We start from the raw sequence: 17,166 nt of genomic DNA on the forward strand, positions 1-17,166 counted from the left end.
GAGATATACGAACGATATATTTAAAAAAATGCATGTCTGAGAGTTCTCCATAATGTTCTCAAAGGTGTGTGAAGTCTGCCAATCCGCACTTGGCCCTACTCTGAGAGGAGACCTGTGCTCTGTAGTGAGCCGCGGCGTTGGGTAGATCATGATGATAATGACGATGTTTAAAACCGCGGAATAAAAGCTTGTTAATAATAAATGTTCTTTTTCTTACAGGTAAGCTCTTAAAATAACTGCGTGACATCTCTTAATCAGAGTAAGTCTAAAGGACGAAATTCACTCCAAGGCCGCAAAAGCCAGATAAGAGCAGGTTCTACAATTTTCATCTAACAATCTTTTGATCTCTTGTATTAAAAAACTATTTCAGACTAGCTGATGCCCGCGACCTCGTCCGCGTGGATTTCGGTTTTTAAAAATCCCGTGGGAACTCTTTGATTTTCCCGGATAAAAAGTAGCCTATGTCCTTCCCTGGGATGCAAGCTATCACTGTAGCAAATTTCGTTAAAATCGGTTCAACAGATGGGCCGTGAAAAGATAGCAGACAGACAGACAGACACACTTTCGCATTTATAATATTAGTATGGAAGTATGGATAGTATGGATTAAGTATCCCTCTTAACAAATTGAATGAACCTGTAAATAGGACACGTAATACATTCTGACTCCTGGAATCAAGATGTTATTTTAGCCAAATTAATCGTACCTAGTCATTAATTTATTCTAAGTACATTGCTTAGATTTGAGATAGAAACTCACTACCTACAATTATATAGGTTAAACTTTAGTACCAAGAATAGCTAGACCCCGAAAGTTACTTATTATTATATTAAACCAAGGCTGGCTGACAAGGTTTTCTTGCAATACCTATATGTTATGTATTAAATAAAGTCTTTTGATAGCTTCTGTCTTTATTATTGCAATTTTGTATAGTATAGTTGAATTTAAATAAATACTTGAGCGGATTAAATTTGTATACAAACATGAGGATTGTGGTCCCAAGCTACTTATATAATTTAACAAATCTGCTTATAGTCAATATACTAGAAAGACGTAGACAGCTAAAAAAAGCTAAATATCGACAATTCTTTTCAACATTTGAAAGTAAAAAAATTAAGTTCACGAAGTCACCACCACCACTGTTTAAAAATCATGAAATGTATCCGTCATAAAATTGGCCTAACTTTAAAGCTGGCTGGCAAGTTATATCTGTACTTAACAAACATTGAAAGAAACCTTCTTTATATACATCAAAGGTGAATCAGAGAAACAGGCTACTGTCGCCTTGATACCCTGCAACGGTAATAGGAAAGTGGTCTTTGAAAATGTCGGGAGATTGGATACGATGTCGTTGCTCGTTGCAAACGTGACGATAAACTGTGACACCTGTCTCGGAAACCGGTGAATAACGGCCTGCCACCGTACATCGCTAGTGCATAAGAAAAAACCGGCTAAGTGCGAGTCGGACTCGCACACGAAGAGTTCCGTACCATTATGTCAGTGTGAACTAGAGTGAGGGAACTCTCGGTTTGATCCTGAATCGATGATATGACAAATGTTAGGCTATTTTGACGTAAAATCATAGAAAAATAGGACTACATTAGTGATATCTGCGTCACTTGAAAGTGACGTCGAAGCCTCGATGTTTTGATAGAACTTCCCTAACTGTTGCAACTGTGCTTATTTAAAATACTGCAAGTTAATGATGGACGGCACCATCTACATATATGTGATTTAGTAAATTAATAATTTTTTAACACATTTTAAATTTTATTGTGATGTACCTAACCACAAATTCACGGTTTTCGGATTTTTTCTTTACTTGTGCTAGACCTAGGACCTGCTAAACATAATTCTAGATCAACGGAAAATACCCTATAGGTTTCTTGACAGACACGACAGAAGTCACGACGAAGTGATTCTAAGAAGGTTCCTTTAGACCTTTTGAGGTACGGATTACGGAACCCTAAAAATTAACTAGCTCGTGTCTAACGGAAACTTGCAACGGCTTGCTCTGATAAACTATACATATACTAGTAGACATTTGTGTTGTATAGTCGGTTCTTTCTGCGTTATCAGGGGGTTGAAAATAGCTTGAAATGGATCGCTTAATATATAGATAATAGATATTCTGCAGTACCATTTGGCTGGATGATACAATAGAATTTGGCTGGATATTTATTGGTCGAATAGTAATAACCGGCCTTAGTATTCTAATAAAAAAGCTAGATAAAAGCTGATAATCTTCAAACGCCTGCACAGATTTTCTTGGATTATAGCTAAGAACTCTCGATCAAGCCAACATTTAAACAAAAAAAACTAAATTAAAATGGGTTCCTTCGTTTAGGCGCTACGATGCAGCCACAAACAGATACACAGATTTCAGATACACACGTCAAACTTATAACACCCCTCTTTTTGAGTCGGAGGGTTATAAATTACACCATTACTGATATTGGTGCTTAGATATTTTTTTAATTCAGATACAAGTCAGCCCTTGACTGCAATCTCACCTGGTGGTAAGTGACGATGCAGTCTAAGATGGAAGCGGGCTAACCTGGAAGGGGTACGGCAGTTTTTAATAAACCCATGCCGCTTTGGTTTTTACACGGCATCGCACCGCAACGCTAAACCGCTTGGCGGCACGGCTTTGCCGGTAGGGTGGTAACTAGCCACGGCCGAGCCTCCCACCAGACAATGAATGACAATTTGGTTATAAAAATACAAATTCTAAACTAATTAAATAGATACATCTAAAATTACCTATTACCATTTTCTGCAAGCATTACATGCCGACCTAGCCATTTAGTTAAGGGATTTTATTATGTGTAGCAACAATAATAATGGAAGGATAAGAGGAATATCGTGTTGTTTAATGATCGTGTTTTTCCTTGCGCCGTCATCTTCAATTCTAAAGGTCATGATCTCAACTACAGATCACCTTCACACTAATGATGTTATAATGTGACCTTTATCTGTGGTGGGCGTTTGTTTCGGAGTTCTGAACGAGTGTGAATTTAATTACATTTTAATGTTCTAGACCTAGTGTACATTAGCAATTTTTAGGGTTCCGTACGAGGATATGAGGAGGGTATGAGGATCACTTTGTTGTCTGTCTGTCTGTCTGTCTGTCTGTCTATCGATCTGTCAAGAAACCTACAGGGTACTTCACGTTGACCTAGAATCATGAAATTTGGTAGGTAGGTAGGTCTTATAGCAGACATTCGGGGAAAAAATCTGAAAACTTTCAGCTTTTATAAAATAACGAAGGTCTGGCTCTCGCGGGCTCTTATTCTATAATACGAAAGTCATTTTTTAATTAGAATGAATCTTTCATCTCAAAGTTAAGTAGAGCTCTCGGATACTCAAAAGAATAAATTGCGCCTGATCTATTTTTAATAAAATTAACCTTCAAAGACTTCCATTCAAAACTCTTGATTCTGTGATACCTATAGCAAGTAGGTAAGTACTATTGGGAGCTTTCTCAGCTCAAAAGCTTTTAACCTATTGACTTTTTATACATCTCGATTATTACACATCTTATACATTTGGATTATTTAAATATCCATTCAATACATTATTAAGTGCCATTTTAATTATGATTTTTTAAATTTTTTTGTAGGTAAGGTATATTTTATTCGCAAGTTTATTAGTAAGTACTACAAAATAGAGAAACTAATCTTTTATATGACGATTTTTTTAAAGAGTATTTGATAAGTTTATTATGCTGACTAATATTCCCCTTTCCCTACGCGTAAAGCTTGTGCTAGGAATAGGGTACGACAATAGTGCAACGGGTGGGGTTTGGCCAGCGACCTTTCGGATTTCAGTCCATTGAGCTATCGAGGCTCTATAATATACAATAACAGTAATTTATTTGAGACAATCTAACCCCTGGTATTCCCCAAAGACAACATAGTAATAAATAATTCAAACGGATATCACTCTTGCGTGTGGTAAAATAGTTGTTTAATAATTCCATGCCGTTGCTTATGTTTACCGCTTACGCGAATGTACTGCTAAGCTTTCATAGCATCTTGAATTAAATATTCATTAAATAATATGTTAAACTTCGAGACAAGTTATGAACATAATAGCATATGTAATGGAAAAAGCCGTGGTAGCCTAGTGAGTGGAAGAAAACATCGTGAGGAAACTTACATGCCTGAGAGTTCTCCATAATATTCTCAAAGGTGTGTGAAGTCTGCCAATCCACATTTGGCCAGCGTGGTAGACCCTGGCTAAAACCCTTCTCTCTCTGAGAGGAGACCCGTGCTCTGTAGTGAGACGGCGGCGATGGGTGATCATGATGATGAATGGAAAAAGCGGTATAATGTAAATCTTATTGACCTAGCAAAGGTTACCTGCTTCGTTTTGATAACAAATATTTGAAATAGGGTTACACGAACTTAGTTAGCGTGCCTAGATACGGATTTTAGTCAAGGTAACGAAAGTAAAAACTATTATTTTTTGGTAAGTGAATAAGTTTGTATAGAAAATTCTGCGTGAGGCATGCTATAATAGCCAAATCAAAAATGATGTAAACATAGCTAAATATTTTCATTAAGTATTATTTTTTCTTCGAAAAATTCTACGTATCTACCTTACTTTACTTACTTAGATTTTTAGTCGCTAACCATTGTTCGCCGTTGGTCTTATACGCAATTCGTCAAAATCACAGTCGCAGTTCGTTTAGGCGTTTTTAAGAATAGGTCAGAACCAGGATTCTTTCTTTATTTCAATACCTTTATTATTTATGTCCGCTGAACAGAATCAAATTATACCAAAAAAACAGATCTCCTAAGCTACATAGTAAAAGTCGGTAATTTAGCCAGTTTTATCAAGTTCTACCTGATAAAAATAACATTGAAATTCATGAATTTACAGCTTTTTAAACATGTTCTAAAACTGATGGAATTCCTAGGCCATTGTATTATTTTATATACTTCCTAGAAAAACTGTCCAGTTAACGAGCATTTACTGCATTTAGCACTAATGGGCAATCGACTTGTGACAGCCAACAAGCTTGACAAGGGGGCATTACGCATTTATGGAGACTTGCAGGTCACAAGGAAATAAAGAGAAACACATTATCGCTGCGACAAATTCTAACGGAGCAAGTTGCGTGGGGGAAATGGACCGAGTCTGCGCACGCGCACCGCTATAATAGATCGTCCGTCCCAGTTGGTTTCGGCGCGTTGCTGAGTTCACGTGTTTTGTTGATCAGTGTTGTAACAATTCCGATGTATGGACTCTTGTTTATGTGATCAATGTTGATGAGTTTATATTCTCTTATGACGCGCTGTGACCACTTCTACCGTATCGCGTTATGGAAACAGTGTACGGAATAGCGTTGCACTGGGCTACTTAAGGTACGTCGTTCTGTCATACATAATACAAACATATTGTACTTTAATTAAAAGGATAATGATAATACCATACATGATTAATCTACTGTTAATATAATAACTAATGGTATAGTAACAACACAGTGATTTCGTTAAAGAATATTATTTTATTCTAGAGTTATTATAAATTTAACAGGAAAACAGAAAACAACTTTTATTTTCTTAGGTAACATTGGCGAAAACCTTGATAATTTACATATGGAATCGCAATGTCTTGAAAGTCGCACTTGAAAGGACCAATTGGAAATTTTATACTGCTGTGAAATTTGAATCGTACGAAGCAGGTCGAGTTGATAGAAGATCTTAAACTTCGCCATATATAGATAGTCTCACGCACTCTGATTCTGATAAATACAAAGAAATCGATATACTGTAATAATTAGATCGCCTGACTGCGTTATCTTATGACCTCTTCGTGAAACATGTAAACATAGACGTTTATAAATCATCAAATACGCAAATGCTTCTAGTTTCATATTATCACTGCGCTCAACGCATTCGAGTCGTGTGACCCTCGCCGAGGTCACCGTATTATCATTTTCAATTTTAGCATTTGCAGTGTTCGAATGATACCTACATTAAAAATGTATTCGAGGTTTTATGAATAATTCTTAACAAGTCGACGTGTTGGTATTGACATTTCGGCGACAAATTCTTTCCCGAGCCGCTCACTTGCCTGAGACCTCGTAATTGCGAAAACTTTTTCATTGACGATAAAATATTCTGATACGTTAAAGCACTTATAACCAAATTTAGATATATGTCGCGACCTCTGTATAGTTTTTGTTGTTTTATAATTTTATAAACTAATATTTTATAAACAGTTTATGAAATTACTTTATTCTTTTCAGTAGTACCTAGAGTCTATACCAGTCGTTTTAAAATAATGTGCGTAGATATTGAAAGTGGAAAGCCTTGGTATTATCATTGAGTGCCTTACACGCCTATTAAACGCCAGCTGTAGGTAGGTAGTAGGTACATGAGATTGACTAAATCCAACTTAACTTAGCATTTACAATAAATAGGTATTATTTATAAAGTCCTAAATCTAACTAGAGCTAAGGAATCATACATCTGTTCAATGCAACTGCAGTTACTTTTATACATGGCATAAATCTAGTAAATAATTGTAATTGTAAATAATTGTAAATCGAGTCTGAAAAGAGCAACCGCTGAGTTTCTTGGTGGTTCTTCTCGATAGGACGGCAATCCGAACCAGTGGTACATAGATGCATTTGAAAATTAAAAAGTACTTCTTTCTTATCTTTTTATTTCCATTTCTAATGGGTGTTCAATCGAAGTGTAGTCGCTCTAGGAAGAACCAGAAAAATAAAAAACTACGCAACCAATAAATTACTACTGCTCTGCGATCTGCAAACGAAAGTTGGACCACTAATATCTGAAAATTAAATATATTCATAGTGCAAAAATTACAATGAATAAATATTAAATGGCCACTGTCGAATGGCTAGTATAATGCGTTGAAGCAAACACTAATTTGCATCAATACAACATTTTGCACTGACGAAATCGCTGGAATTTTCAACACTACTACAACATCAACATTACTACATTTTGACATGACGATTTATGAAGGCCGACAATTGCCGGATGTGTGAGCAAATGCAGCACGTAGCGCCTGCAGCACGACGCGTCTCTGTGATGCTCACACCGGCCCCTGCCGTGCTGCCTTGCAAAACACTCATAGTTTAAAATCAAAATCAAATAATTTATCTAAATTTGGTATCATTGTACTCTTTTTGATTGTTAAATTGTGGCGTTAGTAAGATAATAATGTGCCCTGCCATTGCCATAGCTTCGCAACCCGTTAAGCTCTGTCGGTTACTCTGGTTCTTGTACGCATCTCCTTATTTCTGATTTAATTACTTCGAGAAAATTCGAACTCAGTTATATCCCTCGTCTGCTGAGTGACTGAGCTTTCTTGAGGCCTAAAGTTAACGATCATGTCTCGACTCTCAGGTCCGCATTTCATCACTGCCAACACGAACTGTCCGAAGAATTTGGCTTTCAGGCACAGAAATTTAAGACAAAAAGACATCTCGAAAATTCCTAAATGCTTCCAACCGAGTAGAATTCGACGGCTGCTATCGAAATATTGCTTACTCTACGCCTAAAGCAAGAAATGAGGACACGTACGGCGTACCTACTCTCTGATATGGGACGATCGTAAGGAGCGTGTTTATGGCAGTTGAAATGGAAATATATAAATGTGTTTACAGATACAAGAATAAATTTTATCTGAACTGTCAATATCATCATTTTATGTACAGATTGATATTAGGTATTATATAAAATAAATTTTCTGCAGAACACAATAATATGCTATGGTAATAATATCTGACCAAAGCTAACCATTTCAATATTAGTTTTAGCTGAAGCTAATCCATGTTCCACACCCAAATATTAATTTACTAAAAGGGGTGTTTCAACTTAATAATAATCCTAATTCCTAATCCAACTAATATTATAAATGTAAAAGTGTAGATGTTTGGATGTTTGTTACACAATCACGCAAAAACGGCTGAATGGATTTGGATGAAATTTAGAATGGAGATAGATTATACCCTGGATTAACACATTGGCTACTTTTTATCCCGGAAAATCAAACAGTTCCCGCGGGATTTTGAAAAATGTAAATCCACGCGGATGAAGTCGCGGGCATCAGCTAGTATAATATTATAAATGTGAAAGTGTGGATGTTTGGATGTTTGTTACTCAATCACGCAAAAACGGCTGAATGTATTTGGATGAAATTTGGAATGGAGATAGATTATACCCTGGATTAACACATAGGCTACTTTTTATCCCGGAAAATCAAAGAGTTCCCATGGGATTTTTAAAAACCTAATACCACGCGGACGACGTCGCGGGCATCATCTACTACATAATAATTCAAAGCCCATGATAAGCAATAACGAGAGAGAAAATATTAGTTGAATTGACTTAGGAACTTATTAAGTTCTTAAGAATATTTGTTTAATAATGCATGCATGCATAAGGTACGGAAAGACGGCCTTTATTATACTCCGTTTTAACGTTTTGGAAGCTTGCCTCATTATACTCAGTTAATTTTGCATGTTGCTAAAGTTAAACAACTAACTTCTGTAGGTACTTTAATCGTATTAGCTTGAGGGTGACTACCCTGAATCGCGTCGCGTCATAACACAGTAAACTCATTTCTTTAATGAAATGAAAACAGTAATGTAACCCAAGTTAGGACTTGTCTTTCTTGACTCCTAATAAAACTCAGAAAATCTTAATGTAAATATTAACATTAAGCTTTTGAAAATAACTCTTCTTTGACCCTTTGATATGACATAATTAATATTCTAATGATAAAAATCCATATCCATACTTCCATACCAATATTATAAATGTGAAAGTGTGTCTGTCTGTCTGTCTGCTAGCCTTTCACACCTTTTCCCATCCGTTCAACCGATTTTGACGAAACTGGTACAGCGATAGCTTGCAACTCGGGGAAGGACATAGGCTACTTTTTATCCCGGAAAATCAAAAGAGTTCCCACGGGATTTTTAAAAACCTAAATCCACTCGGACTAAGTCGCGGGCATCCTCTAGTAATGTTATAAATGCGAAAGTGTGTCGGTCTGTCTGTCTGTGTCTGCTAGCTTTTCACGGCTCAACAGTTTAACCGATTTTGATGAAATTTCGTACAGAGTTAGCTTACATCCCCATGAAGGACATAGGCTACTTTTTATCCCGGAAAAATAGCTTATTCCCACGGGTAAATAGAAAATTTAAAAATCACAACTTACGGCTACAAGTACAATATTATGAGGTGCACAGCGCCAAGCTCCGGACTTTTGCGCACTCCGGATGAATGGCTCGGATGATTGCCTCATTATCCTTAGTTAATTTTACATGCGCCTTAAGTTGTTAGTGTACGTACCTACTTACAATATAGCATGAGAGTTACCTTAGGGTAACTCAAGCAAATGAAAATGCGATCTACTAAAATACGGACGGACGTCTGTTACGAAAGTTTACAATTGTCTCGTTCTTTGTCTTGACTCTCTTATCCTTATTAAATTGAAACTTAATAAAAGTATTATTATCCCGTTTTAAATATCTTCACAAAGTTCGAACTAAGAGCGAGGTCCTTTAAAATATAAATGTATATTACGCGACAGGTTGAGATGGCAATCGGAGTATGAGGCAGGGGGACGCCCCGTACACCCGCACGTCGCCCGCGCTATCCCGCACCGGGCTAGTATATAGTTATGTAGTCCACTGGCTTTACGCCCACTAAATTACTATTATATCACTATAATAATTGCGAACTTATTGTCTGGAATTAATAGATTGATATCAAACAAGGAAAAATCAAGGTCTAAATTCCATGAATATGTGATTATGTGTTTGTAGGTATGTTCTAAGAAAATAAGCGCACGGTAATGCACCGGCCACGTTTATAACTATACGATTGGACGAGGTGCACCTTCTTAGAAGTATATCATACTGGCTAGGTGGTCTAAATCAAATGTGAGGCCAACTACGATTTAACGTTTTAGATTTTCGCACAAAAAACGCATACGCGCTTATAAATTAATTTAATGAACAAACAGTGATTAAAAGTATGCTAAAGAATATATATCAGAGTGGTTTTCTATATTTTATTGATACATACCTACACAAAAAGAAACCTTTTACTATTGATATAACAAACTATAGGTATAGGCAGTTAAAGTTACTTTGTTGCATGACTAGGAAATAGAAACTCGTTGATTTCACAGCCGTTAGTACAATTGGCTTCATCTGTAACATTGTATGTAATAGAAAATGCATCGATCTAACTAAAGAGACATTTTATTGCATCTTCTATTATGGCGTCCGTATTGCACTACAGACTGTTCAGTTCCTTCCTTTCTAAACCGAAATACTTTCAATGAAATCGTTTATTTCTACGAAGAAAAAAACCACTGATATACTTTTCACATTTTCATACACCTCGAGTTCTTAACTTGCATTTTAAAGTTTATCCAGCCAAATGAAAATGTCCGTCTGTCTATCTGTTCGTTTACTATGCGTTCTCGCATAGGTACTTTATTCGATGAGTTGAAACTTTGAACAGTTGGGACGGGAAGGATTCCGTATTACTATCCGGAGGACTATCGTGGTGTACTATGACCAAACCCTTTCTTATTCTGAAAGAATGGAATGGAATTGTAAAAGCATTTAAGAAAGTATAAGTAGGTTTTCGAAATAAATCAACTAATAGACGATTAATTTGCAGTCGATGTGCACTAATTTGTTTTTATTGTAGAACCATTAATCAGTTTGTTCCACTTTTACGTTTTATCATCAATTAGGATTGATTGTGTTAAACCTTAAATCAAACACGATTAACCAAATTGTTTGAACTTCACTTATTAATATCCCTGCGTTAGTTTCATTATCAAAATGCGCTTAAGGTTTTTAAATTGCTACTTGTGCATCCATTTTCTCTATGTATATCCATAACTTTCTATAAATCTTTATATAGGTATCACAAACTGTTTCCTTTCTTTTCTTATTATTAGTAAATGTTTTCAAAGGAAATTATTTCACTCTGTGCGTCGTAATCCTCGCTGGTGAGAGTCGTGACGCATTTCATGATACATGCATATTATATTATTAATACATAAGTACATTACATTATACCTATAGATAGTTTAGTAGAAAAGCAGTTACCCTAAGAAGCCTTGTTTCGAGAACCGTAAAAAGTTTAGTTAGGAACACGTTTGTCTGCAACTCTGTAAACTAGAGCTGATATGTTGTAGTTTCGTGAACCGCCACATAAAAGCATGAAACGCTGCACTGCGCAAATTATCGCTGCACTTTTATTGAAAAATGTTTGATTAGGGCCCAAACATTTAATGTCAAGAATTCGTGAATAGGTAGAATTAGGAAGGTACTCTACGACCCTTAACAGAACAAAAGGAAGAACGCTGAAAAGATTTTAATTAATTTATAAGCACGGTATCTTTCTTAACATCTTTTAAAGTGGAAATTAAAGATCAGAGATATCATTTCTTACAGGTTTCTGCAGACATCGAGACTGTAGTGTAACAATAAATTGTTATCTAAACAACACGTAATAAGAATATTATAAGAAGCACGTACGTCATGCACGCAATACGGAAACATCGCGGTAAAATTCTTATATTACGAGTCTTCGTCCCCATCATTCAACGTCATCAGTACTTGTCATGATGATCATAACCCTTTCCCAAAAAAAACCACCGCACCCGGTCCTCAATCTTCCTCAATCCTCGTCCAGCCACTAAAGCTGAAATCTATAGAGCGCACTTTGACTCAGACTTAAGGCGAGTCACCGAGGCTAAGCGGAAAAACTGGTTTGCCAGATCAAATGTTTTTGGTATTTTCTATTAAATAATGGCCTTGCTAAAAATATACAATATACCTAAAGACATTGTCTAAAGAATGTGCTACTTTGATACACAATTGGAAGTACTTCACTCGATCAAATAAAATCTTGAAATAAGCCGAAATAAAAGTCTAAAACGAATTATTTAATACTAAAATTTCTGACTTGGCAAATAATTTTTATATGGAAATATTTGTCTTTGAGTAATACAGAGAACCTGCTAAATTTTGATTTTCAACAGTACTTCTATAATTTATTAAATTCAAATTATACGTTTGAAACAGAATTTGAACGTTGCCAAGCGGTTTACTTCAAAGCCGCGCTGCCCGCCTCGGTGACTCGCCTTAAGACACTGTTAAAAAGAGACAGCGTTATATCCCTGGCATAAATCTGTCTCGTTTCAAGTGAAACTTAAGTCTGAGCAAAGACAAAGTACGCTCTATAGATATTAGCCTAAATTCCATCCCCAATAAAGTACCCATCAATGTTCGTTAAATTATAAAAGCAACGGGTGAACCGTGTATTATAATTTGTATTAGTAGAGAATGGCGAAAGTTAACATGGAAGAAATTGACGTTAAAGCTACTGTAAAATATAATAATTCTTCAATTCTAATGTTAATGAAGCTCTATACCTACATCCTTATATTTTATTTTATAGCAGTTTAGATTTCATAAAGTAGTTCCGCAGCATTAGTGAACGCGATTTTCTGACTAACACTGTTGTGTTTCGTACTTTTTCAAATGAAGTTTTAGTTCAAAATACGTCGTTCTCGTTTTAACGCAGCAAAGTTCTGTTCTGAAGTAAATAAAAGCATTTGTTACGGAACTTAAACTAGTAGTTCGTTAGGATATTAGATTCCCAGTTCTGTTGACAATACGATATCTGTAACATCATAGATCAGATAAACATTTATCCCGTGTTCGTTTATAGGATACTTCAGATATCAATCGAGTTACACATCCTGTTCACAATAATGTTTTCTCTGTGAGCGCAGGTTATACAAATCGAAGCCTCCTCTTCGATGAGTTTAAAATTCTAAATGCCCACCTTTTTTCGCCTGGTGGCTGGGCTACGGGACCGGGCTCGTTCGTGCGACTTAAAGGCGCCGTCAAAGGCGCACCAGGAACACAGTTTTCTGTTGCTAGTTCAATTTCGGTTCTAGATTAATGAAAACCTCCATGATTATATCCATTCATCTATCATCATAATAAGCCTTACGTTCAATTTTTTCTCTAATGTACCCTGTCGTATCTTACTGATTTTAGTTTTATTAGAAATGGAATCATCAATTCCTTGATCACATCTGCATTACTCAATGAACTCGTATAGTTTTCTTTCACATCATGAATTGGATTATATTAGCCTTGCTATAAAGTACGTTAATCTAACCTATAACCATATTACAACTAAAAATTTCGGATATAAACATAAATTCTAAAATTTCATGAACGTGTAACCCGACCTCAGTAAATAAAATAAAATGTACCAAGCATTTTCTTTACGATGGAACGACATGCTTGCGAAATCAACGGGGGCTCTTTGCGTTGTCTCGGCGGCCTTGTTTTGTAAGATACGTCAATTCTTCCTTATTCTCTATTCACAGTGGTAGCGTCCTACTTCCACTGCTTGGACAAAAATCTTTTGTATTGCGAGCAAGTATTTAAAAAAATCACGTGTCGGTGGACGCCCAGACAGAAGCGAAGCTAATACACATTTTTCGTTTTTAAAGAAAGTAGTTTTGACTAGACTAGAGGTGTCAAATACAGGTTCATGTGTGTATCACAATATTATCACGTGTTACAGACAAATATTTAATAATTATTAACGTTACATTATTTTGTTACAAAAAAAAAATTGCTTGAACCGTGAGGCGCAAGCAGAAAAATGGGTGCAATCGATTTTCGACCTTATTGACATACGTCAGAAAACAGCATTTTAGCAATCTATGAATTATACTGAGCAAGAATATGACAAAAAACAACTTTCTCATAACCGTCAATAAGGTCGAGATTTGCTTGCACCGATTTCACCATGAGGCGCAAGCAGATAAATGGGTGCAAGCGATTTCCGACCTTATTGACATAGGGAACAACATTTTAACAATCTATGAATGATACCTACTGAACAAGAATATGACAAAAAACAACTTTCTCATAACCGTCAATAAGGTCGAGAACTAGGGTATAGCTTATATTTAACTCGATTGATTTAAATTTTAAATTTTACTCTTAATAGGTACCCAATCCATACCTTCGCGACAGGTCGAAATGACAATCGGGGAGGGAATGCCCCGCACACCCGCACGGCCCCTGTGCTAACCCAGTGCGGGCGAGCGAGGGTGACGTGCGGGTGTGCGGGGTGTCACCCCCGCCTCATACCCCGATTGCCATCTCAACCTGTCGCGGAATACAGTACCTAGTACCTACCTATGTATGTAAAAATAAAAACAAGTAGAACGATAAAGCAATGTCAAGTAGATACCTACAATACAATAGGTAGGTAAGTTTACCTAGTTACCTATAAAAAAATCTTTTTAGTAGGTAACTACTATATTTATTATCATACAGTTCTACATATTTATTATCATACGAATTATAAAATGATGATGATGATTTCTAAAAAGAACAATACCACTTCACGTACCTAACCTATTACCTATAATACTTAAATGTATGATAATACCTACACTTTGAAAAACATTTTCTCATACGATTTATAAAATGACGCAAGTATTTCCAAAAAGAACAAATCTACTAGGTATAATAGGTATTATTAACGCGCGACACAAATCTATCACAACACAAAAATGTACCTAATCTACATTATTTTGCCTAATCTACATTACAATTATTCGCATTAAATATTTATCGACACTCAAGTTCACAAATAAATAAAACTGCATTCAAAATTTATTACGAAACAAACAAAATGATAAAAATACTAGCCGCATACTCGTATCATCACAGTCAACATGTAACAGGCCAATACGAAAATTCGATGTAATAATTATTCACCGTCGAATCGCGACGATATTTGTATTCAGCTGTACCTACCTAATATATTTTATTCTAATATCGTCGCTCGGTCGCGCCGCGCGCGGCGTATCAAAGATCGAACGCCTGAGTTATTTTTTAGGAAGGATTTTCTCAAATTTTCACTACTTATTATATATTGTATTCAATTTTGTTTTAATCTAAAAACGAATATCTTGAATACATTTATATATTTAATAAATTTATTAGGTACATTATTTTTTGACACCTCTAGACTAGACTAGACAGACTGGACAATCCAATATTATTTGTAAAATTCTTATCACGTATAGTATGCGTTTTATGCTAGCTTGGTACTTTTATGAAGTGTATCACATACATATATGTCAAGAGTGCTTGTCGCTCGGTTGCATCTCGAAATATATGTTAACAGTGTTGTGATAGCAGCTGGTCATAGCGTATGCTTTAGCCAGTAGGCAGGCTAAAGCCATAGATTATTTATTGGTCTCGCTCCGCTCTAAAGCATACACTATGAGCAGCAGAGGTGAAAGAAACTATGAGAGTGAGGGAATAATCCTCTTTCCGGCGGCGGTAACGATTTTGTTTGTCACTATACTCCCCAGCATTCATGCTCTAAACGTGCGATTTAGTTACATGAATATAATATCTATAAGTCATGAAATATAAAGCAAAATGATTTTTCATTTCGATTCACGGTGGAAAAGCATAATGAAATTACTGAATCGAACACGAGTTTCTATACAATCTGATCCAAATTTAATTTGAGCCACTTTTATTGCGGCTTCCGTGTGCATATTGTGTCAAAGACGCGACGAGCCCGAAAATTTATGTGCCGTTTTTATCTAAAAGGAATCCGGCAACCATAGCGGGCTTTCATTTTGCTGAAAAGCGCAATTTTCCCCATTCAGTACGGCCGCCATGAAATCTTTATCCTCTGCGCTCTGCTTCGCCCATTTCCTAATAGCGGAATAGCGTGCACCTAGCTTTTATAACGTCTTTGCTACTAACCTAGTAAATACTTATTTATTAAGAACTGCCCTCACTTAATCAATAGATACCTAATAAAATAGTTTGTGTTGATTCCATGTTGATTCACTATTATTTTGAATACTGAATTGACTACAAAAAATTGGAATAAAATTAGTTAGTATATCTGAAAAATTTTCACTGATAAAATTGAATCAGTACCCTTATTATAAACGCGAAAGTGTGTTTGTTTGTTGGTTTATTGGTTGGTTGGTTTGTCCTTCAATCACGTCGCAACGGATTGACGTGATTTTTTGCATGGGTATATGTAGATATAGACATGGAGAGTGACATAGGCTACTTTTTATACGGAAAATCAACGAGTTTCCACAGGATTTTTGAAAACCTAATTCCACGCGGACGAAGTCGTGGGCACCAGCTAGTTGTCAATAAACTAATCTGATTTACAGACAGCGCTACTTTGTCCAGGCATCACTATTCACTAAACTACGGATCCGAAAATTATGCGTAAGATATTCTGTAGATGTATGGAAGTGGCGTGTGGAAGTCCCTGCAGAGGCCTATGTCCAGCAGTGGACGTCCATCGGTCGATGATGATGATAGGTACCTACCTAACTACTGATTTATTTGTAGATCATCATCAACCGATAGACGTCTACTGGTGGACATAGGTCTCTTGTTGGGACTTCCACACGTCACGGTTTTGCTCCGCCTGAATCCAGCGGCTCCCTGCGACTCGTCTGATGTCGTCCGTCCACCTAGTGGGGGGTCTTCCAACGCTGCGTCTTCCGGTGCAAGGTCAGGTGGGTCTAAAAATGAATATGAGTAAGACGAAAACCATGTCTATTGCTTATGTCCGGCCCCACCCAGTAATGGTTGAGAGCTCTGCACTCGAAATTGTAGACGAGTATATATACCTAGGACACACAATCCAGTTGGATAGGTCCAATTTCGAGAAAGAGGTCAACCGCCGAATCCAACTTGGTTGGGCAGCGTTCAGGAAGCTTTGAGGTGTCTTCTTGTCCAAAATTCCTCTATGCTTGAAGACCAAAGTCTTCGAACAGTGCGTGTTGCCAGTGATGACATAAGGATCCGAGACATGGTCGCTAACCTTGTCATAGGCCTCATAACAAAGCTCAGAGTCGCTCAGCGGGCTAAGGAGAGGTATTTGTAGATAAATCGATTTATTTGTTTGTTTGAAGTTGCGTCATACACACTTATTTTTCATATATCCATAAAATATCACTACAACTATATTCACACATGGTCTTTGACGGATTGTCATATACCATGTGTGAGGATAGGGAGAATGTACCTACGTATCCATGAGCTTACGCTTTAATGGA

General features: G+C 36.5%; 1 protein-coding gene across 3 annotated transcripts in view; it reads left to right on the forward strand.

Moving 5' to 3' along the window:
• gus (splA/ryanodine receptor domain and SOCS box containing gustavus) overlaps positions 1 to 17,166 on the forward strand; it is a 99,199-nt gene that overhangs the window by 55,915 nt on the left and 26,118 nt on the right. The window contains exon 1 of one of the 3 annotated variants that reach the window (XM_034978907.2): positions 5,157 to 5,372. The exons of the other annotated variants lie outside the window; for them this stretch is intronic. The gene's annotated coding sequence lies outside the window, so the exon portion shown is untranslated. Of the gene's footprint in view, positions 1 to 5,156; positions 5,373 to 17,166 lie in introns of those variants that run through there. 3 annotated transcript variants of the gene reach the window in all.

This window comes from Maniola hyperantus, chromosome 19 (assembly GCF_902806685.2).
Source record: "Maniola hyperantus chromosome 19, iAphHyp1.2, whole genome shotgun sequence".
In the NCBI taxonomy this organism is placed as follows: domain Eukaryota; kingdom Metazoa; phylum Arthropoda; class Insecta; order Lepidoptera; family Nymphalidae; genus Maniola; species Maniola hyperantus.